Source organism: Gekko japonicus, unplaced genomic scaffold, assembly GCF_001447785.1.
Source record: "Gekko japonicus isolate JY-2015 unplaced genomic scaffold, Gekko_japonicus_V1.1 scaffold613, whole genome shotgun sequence".
In the NCBI taxonomy this organism is placed as follows: domain Eukaryota; kingdom Metazoa; phylum Chordata; class Lepidosauria; order Squamata; family Gekkonidae; genus Gekko; species Gekko japonicus.
In genome coordinates, this window is record NW_015164683.1 from 58577 (window position 1) to 73513 (window position 14937).

Consider the following 14937-nt stretch of genomic DNA (forward strand, 5'->3'; position numbering starts at 1 on the left):
GCAAGATTTCATATCTTATACATAATCATAGAATCACAGAGTTGGAAGGGGCCATACAGGCCATCTACTCCAACCCCCTGCTCAATGCAGGATCAGCATAAAGCATCTTTGACAACAAGAAGAAGAAGATTGGATTTATATCCCATCCTTCACTCAGAGTCTCAGAGCAGCTTACAAACTCCTTTCAGAACAGCTCTGAAAGAACTATGGCTTGCCCAAAGTCATCCAGCAGCTACAAGTGGAGGAGTGGGGTATCAAACCCAGTTCTCCCAGATTAGAGTCCATGCACTTAACCACAACACCAAACTAGCTCTCTCCAAACAAGTGTTTGTCCAGCCACTGCTTAAAGACTCTCAGTAAGGGGGAGCTCACCACCTCCCTAGGCAGCAGATTCCACTGTTGCACAACTCTTACTGTAAAAAAGTTTTTCCTAATATCCAGCCAATACCTTCCTGCCCTTAATTTAAATCCATTCTTTCAGATCCTATCCTCTGCTGCCAACAGGAACAGCTCCCTGCCCTCTTCTGAGAGCCCTTCAGATACTTCAAGAGAGTGATCATGTCTTCTCCAGACTAAACATTCCCAAGTTCCTCAGCCTTTCCTCATAGGGCTTGGTCTCTAGGCCCCCGATCATCCCTGTCACTCTCTTCTGCACCCACTCCATTCTATCCACATCCTTTTTGAAGTGAGGCCTCCAGAACTGCACACAGTACTCCAAGTGTGGCCTGACCAATGCAGTGTACAGTGGGACTATCACATCTTGCAATTTGGATGTGATGCCTCTGTTTATACACCCCAAGATCACATTAGCCTTTTTTGTTGCCGCATCATACTGGCTGCTCATATTTAACTTAAGGTCCACCCGTACCTCAAGATCTTGTTCACACACACTGCTACCCAGAAGTGTATCCCCCATCCAGTATGTGTGTTCCTCATTTTTGTTACCCAGATGTAGAACTCAGCACTTATCCTTGTTAAATTGCATCTTGTTCACATCCGCCTACTTTTCCAGCATGTTCAGTTTTCTTTAAATTCTAGATCTTCTGGTGTTTTCACTGTTCCTCCCAATTTGGTGTCATCTGCCAATAGGAGGTGGAGGAAATGGATCTCAGAGCAGCTTACAGTCCCTTTCCCTTCCCCTCCCCACAACAGACACCCTGTGAGGTGGGTGGGGCTGAGGGAGCTCTCTGAAAGAACTTATGACTGACCCAAGGTCACACCTGAGGCTGCATGTGGAGGAGTGGGGGTAGCCCTTCCACCCCCTCATCCAGATCACTTATTAAAATATTGTACCAAGCCCAGAACCGAGCCCTGTGGCACCCCACTGGACAACTCCCTCCATTCAGATGAAATGCCATTGATGACTAATCTTTGAGGGCAGTTCTCCAGCCAGTTCCCTATCCACCTAACTCTCCTAAAGTCCAGTCCACAGTCCTCTAGTTTACCCATCAGAACATCAAGGGGAACCCTGTCACAAGCTTTACAGAAATCCGAGTAAACAACATCAACAGCATTCCCTCGATCCAATAAGCTCCTCACTTGATCAAAGAAGGAAGATGTTGTGAAGATGCTGCCTGTTCTTTCTTCTTCTGTTTTCGCATATGTCAGAAGTACTCCTTCAAGCATAGATGGCAGAAAAAGTCTTCCAGGTTCCCGCAGAACTGAATCATCTGTATGGATTTGGCGGGGCAGAATGAAAGTGTGTCATCTTTAACAGAGGCTTTCTGGTTTTGTTTATTCATCCAGTGACTTGTAGCTTTCCCCACACATACATACATACTGCAAATTGGGACAGAGAAATGTTAAAGTAGTTTGCAAATATCAAATTCAAATATACAGGGGTGCTCATGTTCTGGTGCCTGGCGCACAACTCTGGTTCTTATGGAAAGTCTCCTTTTTTTTTTTTAGCATTTATATAGATCACCATGCAAAGGCCATTTTAACAAGAGTAGGAATGTTTTCTATTGCATTCCTTTTTCTACATATCTATTTTTCTCTCAACAGTTTTGGTTCTCTGCTTTTCACTGTAGATTTGCTTGTGTTCTGTATGCACGCCCATTTCACAGTGAACTAGGAAGATATTTACACATACAATGTACATTATTGCCATATATAGTATGCATACAGTATATAACTCATGAATTGATGGCAAAATAAATGCTGAAAAGCATGCACATAAAGACCAGCAGCTAGGCTCTCGCCATCAGCAGCGAATGCAACTCCAAACATTTCGGGCTTGTGGTGGATAACTCTGTATGCTCATTTCCCGCCTGCTTGCCAACAAAGGCTCTTTATTGTTTCCATTGCCCAGCATACTCTTATTGCATTAAGCATTTTAAATTTACTTCAGGGAACATAACCGCCCAGTTTCTGATTATTTTGTGTGTTTTTCCGGCACTGAGTTCTTTAAAGGAAATAATAATAGTTGTCCATCCTGATTTTTAAAAAGGCCAAATGAGCCCCCAGATAAAACAACAACAACTCCAGAATTCTGAGGACGGTTGCACCATATCCTTAGAAGTTCAATGTACTGATCCATGTCTGCTCCTTTGCTTGCAGTGTTGTTTTGAGTTAGGAATGTGTTGGGAGGGAGAGCCTACTGTAACCGACATCCGTAAAGCAGGAGACAAAGTTAAAGACTCTCACCCTACTTTTGTACCATGTAGATGTATTATGTAGACTGACTAATACACACTCTGCCAACCGAACAGACTTCATATTGTATTTACAGGGTCTAGGAGTGATTAAGATATTTTACAAGGAATGATACATTTTAAGAAATAATGAGTCTGGTTTCCCAGATGGTCTCCATCTGCTGTGGATTTGATGTGAAATAATGTAAATCATTATGGTGTCAGACTGTGATGGGATCGCACAGACTCTTCAGATTGTCTTTACAGGGAGATACCCTCAGGTGTTATTAATGCTCTGAGGTATATCCAATAGTGAGGAGAAACTCTTGTGTATCAGAACAAAGTCTGAGTCCAGTGGCACCTTGAAGACCAACAAAGTTTTATTCAAACTGTAAGCTTCTGTGTGCAAAGCACACTTCTTCAGACAAACTGGAATAAAATCTCCTCAAGGTCTACTTACAGGAAAAAAGAGGGTGGGGAGCAGCCATTAGGAGGGGCCACTCAGAGCCAAGATGCATATGCAGAGCTGAAGTTGGGTCAGGTGACCGGTAGGATATATGGATGGCAGCAAATTAGCACATAAATGCAGGTGTTAACAAAGAGATGTGAGAATGAAGCTAGAAACCAGCAGCACCCACCTGAATTTTTCTTGTGTATCATTCACTTAAAAACAAAACCTGACAATTGGTAATAATTATGCATATTGCCTGAAAGTGGAAGTTTGGACAAAAACAAACCTATGGAAGAGCCTCCTATGCATGAGCCACTTAAGTTGGAGGAAGGCTCCTTAGATTGGAGGAAGCTTTTCAACTTTGCTCGCTGGGGCAGCCGGATAGGGGTAGAATCCATCCTATTGACTCTGGAATGGATCTCAAAACTATGGCATATTAAAGAAATTAACAGATTATTAGATTTTACAGTTCACTTGTCCACTTACTTGTGGGTAGTGATAGATCCATGTAGGGATGTCCTAACGTTAGCATCTTTCCTCACAATGTGAGGAGAGTCTCCAGGACTGCATCAGCCAGTGCCAGAAATACATTACAGGGCTCTTTTTGGGCAGGAACGCACAGGAACAGAGTTGAACTCATTAGCATAACAGGCCACACCCAACAGCAGAAACCCATTAGGATTGGCTACATTAGGGGTGTGTGGCCTAACATGCAAAGGAGTTCCTGCTACAAAAAAAGGCCCTGGGTTTTGACAACAAACAAGGTAAACAGAATAAGAAGGGAAAGGTGGGTGTGGCTGGATGACCACACTTCTGGTAACATGGGGGTGTGGCCTAATGTGCTAATGAGCGGTGCTGTCAGGGTGTGACCTAATATGCTAATGAGTTTTGCTGTTGGGTGTGGCCTATTATGCTAATGAGTTCCTGCTGGGCTTTTTCTACAAAAAGAGCCCTGAATAGCACCAATTTCTACAGTCTTCATGTATAGGAACCACATGTTAAGTTGTGCTAGGGAAATTGCCTCACGGTACTGTTTACAGTGGCCTCCACCCCACATATATTGCCTCAGAGATGGAGGAAGTAAATTGATGATGTTTTTGAGATGAAAACAATGATTTGACTTTAAGGAACTATAGTGGTTTCAAAGAGATCATTTTTTAAAAAAAGCTAATTGCTGATGTCTGTACTTGCATTCCAGATATTAGGCATGTTCATAAAAATGTGGAACACAATGTGCTTTTTGGCTGCTGGCTTCTAGCATCTTACATCATTCAAAACTGTACATTTTCAATAATAATTTTTTGGTGCAGTTGGATGGCGAATATTATTGAACATATAGTAGCTTCAGAATATTAGAGATGGTATGATAGAGAAGAACAGTCTATGCAACCTGTGAAAAACACAAACTAAATACTTCTAATTTTAATATATATATAATCTGCATATAGTATCAGACTTGCACCATGGAAAGAAGGGATGAAATCCACACAGGACCATGAATCACATACAGTATCCATGGTCTAGGCACTGGCTTGGACACTGCCTATAAGTTCCATACAGGGAAGGGGGGCAATTTTCACCAATTCCCTTCTTCCAGTGGCAGGCCCCTGAGTCCACCACTCTGAGGAGCAGCACTGGGGGCCATTTTGGGCTCCAGTAGGAGTGGGGAGGCAGGGAAGTCATACTCCATTGAGGGAAATCCTTCCACATGCAGAAATTTTAGGCAGGATCCAAGACAAGTCTCTTAGCCCAACCTGTTTCACTGGGTTCTGATGATAAAATTGGAATCTAAATTAATAAACAACTAGAAACACTGGAAAATAGGAGATGATGGGATCATGATGGTTCCATGTTGATAGTATCCAAATCACAGTTCTTGAGACAACATATTGATGGTGGACGGTTCCACTGCAATACGCACTACTGAAATGAAGCCTTGGTTTTAAAGGCCTGAGTGGAGAGAATGTATCACTTTGAAAAACATACACCCAGCACAGGGTTGCCGTCTCCAGGCTGGGAAGTTCCTGGAGATCTGGGGGCGGGGCCTGGGGAGGGCAGAGTTGGGGGGGAAGGGAATTCAGCAGAGAACTGATCCTATAGGGTCCTCCCTCGAAATATCTTCAGGGAAACTGATCTCTGTCGTCTGAAGGCCAGTTGTTGTTCCAGAACAACTTTAGGCCCCACCTGGAGGTTGGTGTGAAGCCTCACTACACCACAACGCGCTTGCTTTGGTTGCTATGTTAATGGGGGGAGGGAATTCCTTAGGGGAGGAGGGTGGTGTGAGTGCATGAGTGAATGAGACCTTTGCTTCTAGAAGACATAACTTCCCAAGTCATCCCACCCTTTTTGCGTACCCAAGGGAAGGTGTCCTTGAGAGTCTTTCTGTGCCATCCCTGAATGTAGATAACCTAGCCATATATCTCTTCCTTGGTTGGGATGGCAATGCTAGGCGTGGTATGAGTGTGACGTGTGCCTGAAGAAGGGGAAGGGGCTTTTCTTTGAATTTACTATATTAAGCTTGTGCCCACCAAAAATCTTCCGTTTTCACTTTCTGGATCTTGCATATGCTCTAATAAACTTATCAGTGCCAAAGAGACAGTTGTGGAGTATAACTGGACAGGGGTCTGACAGTTGGCAACTCTACCTGGCATCTTGAGGAGTGAGCAGGATAGAAGTGAGTTTGGTGGGGGGGGGGTCAGCTAAAGGAGGATATTTGGGGCACTCCAATAAATGACCAGGCACTGACAGGAAGCTGGAATATGGAATGAAGGGGGAGAATAATATTTGAGACCGTGTGTGTGTGTGTGTGTGTGTGTGTTGAGTTCTGTTGTAAGTAGTGATGACTATTTGAACTTTGTAGATAACTTTATCTGCCTCTTAAGCCAACCCTAAATACTATTAAATCAATAGGAATTCAGTGACAATATAGAAACGTCAGAGCCAGTCATGCGCATAATATATTACAAGGCTGCTTTTTGCAAGCTTATTAACATAAAAGATGCCATGTGAAATATTTGTGTGAGGCCATTCTATCAGCATTCCTGTGTAGGCCATATTGTTACTTCTGTCAGCAACTGTTCTCTGTTACGTTTCATGATGCCTTACTTTTCCTTGCAGGTGCATGACGTCTTATTGAGCTTCAGAACCAAATACTACGGCTCCATTCAAACATAACATGAAACTGCAGTTTAAGCGTGGCTAATGTTATGTAGGAGCTGCGGTGGCTCAAGTGGTTAAGATGCTGAACTGCAGGCTGTGGAAGGTCGGTAGTTCAGCAGTTCGAGACCCGAGTGTGCCGCATGATGGAGTGCGCTCCCGTCTCTAGTTCCAGCTCCTGCCAACCTAGCAGTTCGAAAGCAAGAAATTGCAAGTAGATAAACAGGTACCACTTCAGTGGGAAGGTAACAGCGTTCCGTGCACCTTGGTGTTTAGTCATGTCGGCCACATGACCACGGAAATGTCTTCGGACAGCGCTGGCTCTTCGGCTTGGAAACGGAGATGAGCACCGCAACCCTAGAGTCAGATTAGACTGGCTTTTGAGCAAGGGAACCTTTACCTTTAATGTTATGTCCGCGGACCACCACCAGCGGTCCACAGCCTCAATCCTTAGCTTGGTTCCAAACGCAATAGGGACCAAGGATCCTAGACTACCCTGAGTACTCCAATAGGACCTTGGAGGGAAATTCAGACCCCCCCCCCCCCTGGACACTGGGGGGTTCCCCTGTGGGTGTGCCCGGGTGGAGTGTATATAGTTGACCCTTGCCGCGCCGTGTGTGTTCTCTTGTTGTGAAATACAATAAATGCATCTAGTTAGCATGTCGTAGTCCGAGTCTCCATGTGCGAACCCAGTACTTTACAGCTAATTTATGATGCCCAAATTCAGCTCTCAGATGATCATTCAGACCCTGATTTGGTTCAGTAAATGTTGGTGTCTTTGCTTTCCCCTCTGGATAGATTTGAATAGCACCCCAGCCTGCATATCAGTGAGGGTGTGTGGACCACTGTCAGGGAACAGGGCAAGGTTAAGCTGGGACTGCTGTGTTCAGACATCACACAAAGTGATAGTTAAGACTAACTACTGTTATTAAATCTACTTCAAACCACGATTTCAGATCTGGTTTACAGCAGTATAACTTACCATAGTCAGTGGAGAGGATTGTGTTCAGATGATCATAGTAATCAATTAAGCAATGGTTTTACCCAATATCAGAACTGAGTGTCAATGATGACACATAAAGCTGCTATTACTGATCAGACCGTTGGTCTGATTGTCTACTCTGACAGCAGCTCTCCAGGGTCTCAGGTTGGTCATCACATCACTTAAACAAAAACAAAAACTGGTGACTCTGGAGATTAAATCTGGGCCTTCTGCACGTGAAGCAACGGCTCAACCATTGAGCCTCAGGCCCATTATCTCAAGCGAATAATCAGCAATAAGACACAATGCAAAGCTACACATATGAGACGGAGAGCTCACCAGCTCACTCCTTTGCTCATGAAATAAGATGGTGCAGCTGGGAACATATTTTCTAATATATTAGCAGTATTCAAGCCAAATATTGAATACATACAGAACCTACTCATATGACTCATGCCTTCTTTATGTGATCCTACTCATCTTGAATCTATTAAAAGCTGTTAGCATTTGAGTATCCAGCTTCTGCAGCTACAGAGTTGGGAGCGTTTCAGCAAAACAGAGAAATCTTGAAAGCATTACCTCCCAACTCCCATCAAAGTCTCTGTGTAATTAACTCTATGTTTGCTGAAGAATGGGAACCCTTGGGTCATGCAACTGGTGATGTGTTTCCTGTATCATCCATATATCTAATAACAGTCAAGTGTGGGCCGATCTATGAATATCTAAGTCCACAGATCAGGCCCACACTAACCGAAAGGAGATTCCAAGCCCCATGCTAGGTGAGGCAAGGCAGACAGCAGCGCCTGGCCAAGCCCCACACAAGGTGAGGTGAGGCGGATGGCAGCATTTGGTCTGGCCGAGCCCCACGAGAGGCAAGGCTGGCCCAGCTGAGCCCCACACAAAATGAGGTGAGGCAGAAGGTGGCACCTGGCCCAGCCAAGCTCCATACAAGGCAGGACAGAGGGAAGCACCTGGCCAAGCCCTGCACAAGGCACGGCAATGGGTGGTGCTTGGCCCAATCAAGCTCCACAAGAAGGCAAGGCAATAATAAACATAGCTGAAGCTGGAGAGGCAGATAAAAGGCTGGTGGGCAGCACAGAAGAAAGCAAAGAAGGTTCAGGATATGGGGGTTGCCTGTGGAGAGAAAGAGGAAATAGTGTGGGGAAGCTGAGATAGGGGGGAAAGGGTGCCCTTTGCAAGTTCAGCACCGTGCAAGCTCCCCACAACTGGGCCTGCCCTAGCAACCAGCACTGCACAACTGGATCATAGTTTTCCCAGGTAAAGGCTGCCAGGGGCTTGAAAGGGCAGAAAAGTCAAGATGGGGAGGAGATAAAGGTAGGTTGGGTGGTGGATGGAAAGGAGAGGAGGCAGGAAAGGGGGAGAGGCTATGAGGGCTTTCAAGAAGAAGGGAAGGGAAAGAAGAAACAGGGGGAGAGGGAAAGGAAAATTCTCAAGTCTTTCTAGATTCCTGCTTACTTTTTGCTAATTTGCTGATTGCCTCACTGGCTCTCCTGTATTGTACTAGCTCTTCCTAATCATTCACCTATATGGCAAAGTAGTGTACATACTTATGAAAATATTTCTGGGCCCCGGTCACATGGGGGGGGGAAGCACGGCCAAAGCGCAGCTTTTCTGAGCCACAGTAAAATAGACGCGCAGTGGCATGATCAGACAGATCCCCTGAGCCACTGCGCAGTTGCTCCCTGGCACGATCAGATGCCAGAGGGGAAGCCAAAGGACGGAGAGCGAGGCAGCTGGCTGCGCATGTACACGTATGCACAGTTTGGTCGGGAGCCTCAAATGCTGCGGAAGACAGGCACACCAGCAATCCCATGGCCGCCCTTACTGCGGAGCTTCAGGTAGGTAGTACTCTTTTCTAGTTTTTTTTTTAAATGTGCGTTTCCCTCCAGAAAGGATGGATCGGGGACGAGTGCGCTCCACTTCCCAGATGTTGCGGTGTGATCGCACCCATTTGATGTGCCCCCGATCTGTCCCTCTTGCAGGGCAAAACCTCCCGTGTAACTGGGGCCATGGAAGATATTTTAGACTGGTTGCTATTTTATATTGCATATTTTGTGGACAAGCAAATCAACAGCAATTTCCCCTTTTTTTGTGTTTCCTTACCTCCTTTTTGAGAGTCATGTGACAAACACAGATTATATTTGGTGTGTATTTGATACACAAGGCCAAATTCCAATGTATCCTGAGGTAATAAAATGTCACCCCACTAAAAATGCATGGCTTGGGTTACATGCCTTCCTTCCATTTGTGCCCCTTCATGTCCATTCCAGAGGTAGTCCTCCACTCTCTCAGCTCTGTTTCAAACATCTATCGTTATTAATGACTAAAGATTTAGTTATTAATGGAACTATCTTTGTATCCCAAGCCCATATCTGTCAGTGGTGACATTGTTCGTGTCACCCTACAGATCACTATAACACTTTACATCAATACTTTCCTGGATCAGTTTTCCTTGATCCTACAAAGACATTTCACTGAATAGATCACATTGGATTGGATGGGATGAGGAAAACATCCCAAAGTCAAAATCAGTAGTTTTTTGAGGGATTACTTTATGCCCTGGGTTCTTTTCTGTTTACCAGGGGAGGGGACTGTCAAGTGGTAAGTAGCTGTACTTTGGGGATATTGTTTACTAATGAGCAGGTGACAATACCCTAAAAGGACAACATTGTGGAGACATTTCTGTATGTATTCTTCTAACCACCACCACCCCAAGTGCAACTGGGTGACTTTTTACTGCAAAGTTATTGCTTAAAGGGCCAAACTAGATGTTGAGCACAGATCAGATGCATGTAACATTATCTTTCTCTTTTTTGAGGAGGAGGAGGAGAAGGAGAAGAAGAACCATGGTAGTACTGGGATATTTGATTAATATAGGCTCCGGTCACACGGGCTGGAAAATGCGGCGGGGGGGGGAGCCCCGGAGCAAACTAACATGCGGCCGCCGGATCACACGTCCCGCCAACGTCCTATGGTTCGGGGGGAGGTGCCGATCACACGACAAGCCTGCGGCGCGGCAAAGAAGTGGCACGGCGCAATCACAGCAGCAATGGCTAGGCATCGATGCTGTGGCAAACGTGGCACAACAGGGTTGTGGGGTTTTTTAAACCGAAATGTGCACATGCGCTGTTGGGTGCTTGTGCGCATCCCGTGGAGACTTGGGGGGGGAACCTTTTTGTGACGGGACATGGGCGGGCGCCGGATGCCATGAACTACCACCGGAAACGCGATCAGATGCCCGCCCTTGCCCCGCCGTTTCCGATTTGGTGTGTATTTGATACACAAGGCCAAATTCCAATGTATCCTGAGGTAATAAAATGTCACCCCACTAAAAATGCATGGCTTGGGTTACATGCCTTCCTTCCATTTGTGCCCCTTCATGTCCATTCCAGAGGTAGTCCTCCACTCTCTCAGCTCTGTTTCAAACATCTATCGTTATTAATGACTAAAGATTTAGTTATTAATGGAACTATCTTTGTATCCCAAGCCCATATCTGTCAGTGGTGACATTGTTCATGTCACCCTACAGATCACTATAACACTTTACATCAATACTTTCCTGGATCAGTTTTCCTTGGCAAAAACTACAAAGACATTTCACTGAATAGATCACATTGGATTGGATGGGATGAGGAAAACATCCCAAAGTCAAAATCAGTAGTTTTTTGAGGGATTACTTTATGCCCTGGGTTCTTTTCTGTTTACCAGGGGAGGGGACTGTCAAGTGGTAAGTAGCTGTACTTTGGGGATATTGTTTACTAATGAGCAGGTGACAATACCCTAAAAGGACAACATTGTGGAGACATTTCTGTATGTATTCTTCTAACCACCACCACCCCAAGTGCAACTGGGTGACTTTTTACTGCAAAGTTATTGCTTAAAGGGCCAAACTAGATGTTGAGCACAGATCAGATGCATGTAACATTATCTTTCTCTTTTTTGAGGAGGAGGAGGAGAAGGAGAAGAAGAACCATGGTAGTACTGGGATATTTGATTAATATAGGCTCCGGTCACATGGGCTGGAAAATGCGTGGGGGGAGCGTGGCTGTTTGCCCCAGAGCAAAATAACATGCGGCTGCATGATCAGACGTCTGGTTGAGGTCCCTCAAGGTCCCGTGGTTAGGATCACACCACAGGCAAAGAAGCGGGGCGGCGTGCAAACAGGGTTGTGTTTTGTTTTTTAAAACTGAAGTGTGCGCATGCTCCATTGGGTGCTTGTGCGTATCCCATGGAGACTTGGGGGGGGAACCTTTTTGCGAGGGAACATGGGCGGGCACTGGATGCCACCGGAAGCGCGATCAGACGTCCGCCCTTGCCCTGCGGTTTCCGGAAAGGAAGCCTCGGGTGAGCCACGGGAGCTCTACTCTTCCCAGATCTGGCGGTGTTATCGTGCCCGGAAAATCCGCCTATCTTCCGTCTCTGTAGCGTGGCTAATGCTCCGTGTGACCACAGCCATAGCAGAGTTTTGGCCAGTGATAGAAGTGTGACACTGAGTGCAGAAAATAAATCTCCCAAGAAGTATACTGCAAAAAAGGTAAACATTCATTTACTGAAGTAAATCCAGTTCACATTCAGGTTGCAGTCAAAAGAAGAGAAAGAAGCCTAATCTAATTTTCTCTATCACAAATGGCCAGCTTATCTGGCATCATGTGTGTGGGAGTATGAGGGCACTGGGTCTACAGGAGGGACCTGCAGAGACATGTGTCTCCGTGGAAGGCCACGTGAAAAGAGATGACACAAAGAGAGAGGAAGGGTCAGAGAGCAGCTCCCAGGTTATGACAAAGAGAGGCATCCCATTTAAGGAGATAACACCTATACACACTCAAGAAAGATGTAGCACACACACACCCCCAATGTCCAAGCATTCTGAGTCGCTCACTCCAACAGGTAGGCTATGTCCTTGGATGAGTAGAGACAAAGAGGAGGAGTGCTTAACCCAGTGGCACTCACTCTGCTGTTCACAGGGAGCTGCATTCATCAACCAAAAGAGCCACATTTATTTCCATCTCACTGCCTACCTGTTCCTCCAGTGCCAGCTATCTCAAGGTAGGAACCAACTGCCAAGGAATAGACCCTTGCCCACTTTCCTGAAACACGGGCAGGTGCCGCACTGGGGAACAGTGCTCAGAATAGACACAGGTGGCATGCCAAACAGTCACAAGTGGATCCCAAGTCACTGAGTAAATACCACTTACTTAACCCTTTCCACATATGCCATTGTCCGCTTCCAAGTTGCTGTTCCCCTATATGGATACATATCCGTAGCGTAGCCCTAACTTTAATTTCTGGCCAGTGATGTCTCCCTCCGGCATTCTTTGCTGTTGAAGTTCACTAGTCACATGAGGCCAATGAGCAGCCATAAACCTTGGTCCACAATGATCTTGACAGGGGATGTTTCTTTTATTTAAAAAGCAGGGTTTTTCAGTACTTCTTACCGGTCCCTCTCATCTGTAGGGTATCAGTTTAACACCCATTCTGATGTCCTACACATCTGCATGTGAGACATCCACTTTACTAATCTGGGGCATTAAGAAACTGAACTTTTATTGTTTCAGAGTGTATGGAATTTCCCCTTTCATACATTCATTTCCTAAGGCTTTTTGTGTGCATGCTTTAAAAAGATTATCTGAAGCCAAGAGACAGAGGAAATATTGCAACACTTCACATTGCATAACATGCCACATTTATTTTCTTATGCTGATCTGATGTTCAGTTTCAGTAACAGAGCTCAGTGCATTTCAATCTCGTTTCCAAAAATCTGGAGGAGATTTAAAAACCAAACAATTTGCTTCTTTTCTTGAAGGCGACTCGTGGTTTTGCTTTAATTGTTCTCATTTAATTGGAATCTCTTTCCCCGCTCCACCTATGTATGAAAATCGAAGATGCTTATCTGTTTGTCACAGATAGACTCTTTTGTCCTCTGAGTCTGGGAACTTTGCCTGCTCATGCTCAAAACTGTGAAAAGATGCTATGATTGCGCTGCAGCTGGTTCTCAAAAGAGTCCTAAAGTGTCATCCTAAGCAAATATACAACCTTCCCAAGTCCAGTGAAGTCAACGACTCTGCTTAGGATAGCAATGGGGGAGCAATGGTCTACACATAGCAAGGAAAGTACGGTCCCGAGTCACATGGGGGAAATTGGCGCGGCCAAAGTGCGGCTTTTTAGAGCCGCACCAAAAGAGCCGCATGGCGGTGGGATCGGACAGATCCCCTGAGCCACCGTGCAGTTGCTTCCCGGCACGATCAGATGCCGGGGGGAAGCCACGGAAGGGAGAGTGAGGCAGCCGGCTGCGCATGTGTGCGCATGCGCAGTTCGGCCAGGAGCCTCGAATGCTGCTGAAGATGGGCGCGTCGGTGCTTGCTGCGGCGTTTCAGGTTGGTAGTACTCTTTCCTAGGGTTTTTTTAATGCGCGTTTTCGGGCTGAAGGGACGGATCGGGGACGGGTGTGCGCCGCTTCCCAGATGTTGCGGTGTGATCGCGCCCATTTGCTGCATCCCCGATCCGTCCCTCTCGTGGGGCAAAACCTGCAGTGTGACCGGGGCCTACGTGCATCATTCACAAAGCCAAAAGCATCAACGTCATTAGCATGACCACCAGCTTTGCTTTGCATGGAAAAAATAGCTTTAATCAGGCAAATTCACAACTGGCCATCAGTTCAGATGTACAGAGCATCATGTAATGGTGTCATCTGCATAACGTAGGAGAGGAGTTGCACCATCCCTCCATGATCCAAGGCTTTTCATCACCTGGTTCAGCATGTAAATAAGGCCCTAATGCAATGTTGCAGGTTGTTCCTGAGGTCTATTCCTGGCAGATGCTACCCACCAGGCACACATGAAGAAGCGTCCAACATATTTTGCATTAGTGCTGTGCTGAAATGGCAGAACATTTATTGGATATTTTAGCCACATGACATGGCATGCTTTTAGGGTAATTTTTCCTACGCTGCAGCACACTGCCTGCTCCAAGCCACAAAGAGCTGGACACTATCTCCTTCCTCATCCTCCAGAGCTGTGTGGCAAGAAAGTCAGATAGCTAGAGAGGCAGACTCTAGGTTTTCTTCCTGTGTTTACTCTTCTGCCACTCTCTATTTGATATGTAGAATGCTACTCTCAGGGAACTTCTTTTTCCTTCCATTCCTCCTCTCCCAACAACACACTTCTGCTTGCACACACCAAGAGGGAGGACACACTGTCTCTGCCTTGGCACCATGATGCAGATGGCCCTCTCACCATCTGCAGTCGTCATAGTAAGTTAGACTAGTATACTGTACCTATCTCTAAGCTTTCCTATATAGAATGTAGTTCCTAAATAAATAGACTATTATTAGTCCTCAAAGTGATGAGTGGTTCTGTGTAACTTTGTAACTCTGCTAAACTAATCTGGGAACTGGACTATATATACGAGAAAGCCCAACAGGTTACCACACCTTGTTTTCCCTCTTAGGGTACTTCTTCCCATAGATACCCTGAGCAGGGTACCCAGCATCTTTTTTGGTCTGCATCAGTGTTCCTTCTATGCTGTGCTAGGGGGTGCACAGGATTTTAGCTCCTGCTCAGACATTGTAGCTTCCAGCTCACAAACATTTTTCTTCCATTGGAAACAATGGATGGGAGCACCTCCTTCTGGGGCCCATAGAATTGGACTCCCAGTCCAATCTTTTTGAAACTGGGGGGGGGGGTGTTGAGCTATGC